General features: G+C 40.1%; 1 non-coding gene across 1 annotated transcript; it reads right to left on the reverse strand.

Annotated features, from left to right (window-relative positions):
• Positions 1-642: 642 nt before the first annotated feature.
• Positions 643-749, reverse strand: LOC141624058 (small nucleolar RNA R71). The gene has a single exon (XR_012533870.1). It is a non-coding gene; the product is annotated as a small nucleolar RNA R71 (small nucleolar RNA).
• Positions 750-1709: the final 960 nt, after the last annotated feature.

Genomic DNA, 1709 nt, shown 5'->3' on the forward strand with positions numbered 1-1709 from the left:
TTGCCTTGGGGAAGTAAAACTCCTCAAGGTTTGTTCTAATTGTTTTCGAGTTGTTTGATATTTTGCATGTCTAGAAGGTCACAAGGTGACTTGTTACCCTTTGATCGTAAAATTGAAAGAACTTTGACAACCAATAGAAGACTTGCTAGGAGAAATTTGAGAGGTATTGGTGAGGTTGTAGATATTCAACCAACTATTGAGTTCATCAACCCTTTTGCAAGAGAAGGTGAAGAGAATCCAACACAAAATACAACACAAAATCAACCCACAATGCCTAAGTTTTCATCACATTCCGTACCCACCGAGGAGAACCTACCCAATGGTACTCCCACACCACAACATCTAACCGAAAATTTTATTGCCAAATCCGCATTTATCCAATTAGTCGAAAGAAGCCAATTTGGGGGGATGCCTAGTGAAGACCCCCATTCTCATATGGAGACCTTTTGTGACTATTGTGATGCGATTTCTCAAACCGGTGTAACTCAAGACCAAATTGGATGGGACTTATTTCCTTTTTCTCTAATTGGCACCGCGAAACAATGGGTGAAGGGCCTTCATAAGGCCACTCTCGGAATTGATTCTTGGAAGAAGTTGGCTCTAGCTTTCTACAAAACGTTCTATCCACCGGAAAAGACTAACATGCTAAGAGCTCAAATTACGGGTTTTAAGCAAAGGGATGAAGAATCTTTGTATGAAGCTTGGGAGCGGTTCAAAGGAATTTGTCGCTCATGTCCTCACCATGGACTTAGCGAGTGGTTCTTGGTACAACAATTTTGGAACGGTCTTTATGAAGATTCAAGGAACATTCTCAACATGGGATCAAATGGAATGTTCACCGAAGTTGATGACAATCAAACTTGGAACTAAATTTAGGAAATGGCGGTCCATAACTCACAATATAGTAGACCTCGCAAGGCTACTAGAGGAGGAAAGCATGAAGTGGACTCCGTTACTCAATTGGGTGCTCAACTTAGTGCTCACATTAATACCATCAATTTGAAGTTTGAAAAGGCTATGGCTAGACTTGAAGAAGCCTCAAAATCACCAAAGCATCATGTTAATGCCATGACGGCATCTTCATCAATCCCAAGTGGGATATGTGAGAATTGTGGAACTTTGGGACATGACCCAAGTGAATGTAGGGGAACAAATGAACAAGTGAATGCTTTCCAAGCATACAAGAATGGTACCCCTTATTCCAACTATTACAATGAAAACACCAAATTCCATCCAAATCTCTCATACAAAAGCCAAAATATTCAAAACCCTCAAACAACATACACCCCACCTCCCATGAGAAACCAAAACCAAAGACCTTTTTACAACCTAAACCAAGGCTACCAAAATCAATCTCCATACAATCAACAAAATGACCAAAGTTTTTATGTTCAAAAATCGGTCCTTCAAATGCAAAAGAATCAACAAGAGTTTTTCACTCAAATGCAAAAAGATAGTCAAGCAAAGAAAACCACCATCAACAACATCCCAGCTCACACCAAAATGTTAGAAACCCAATTGACTCAACTAGCATCTTCAAGCTCACAAAGACAAAAGGGGCAATTACCACCTCAAAGTAATCCCCCAAGACATGAAACGGTTAGTGCCATTCACTTGAGAAGTGGTACAAGGTATGAAGCACCGAAGAAGCAAGTTGAGGATGAAGTTGTGGAAGCTAGTGATAAAGAAGAAATTATGCAAAACGCCAA

The sequence above is a fragment of the Silene latifolia genome, chromosome X (assembly GCF_048544455.1).
Source record: "Silene latifolia isolate original U9 population chromosome X, ASM4854445v1, whole genome shotgun sequence".
Lineage (NCBI taxonomy): Eukaryota > Viridiplantae > Streptophyta > Magnoliopsida > Caryophyllales > Caryophyllaceae > Silene > Silene latifolia.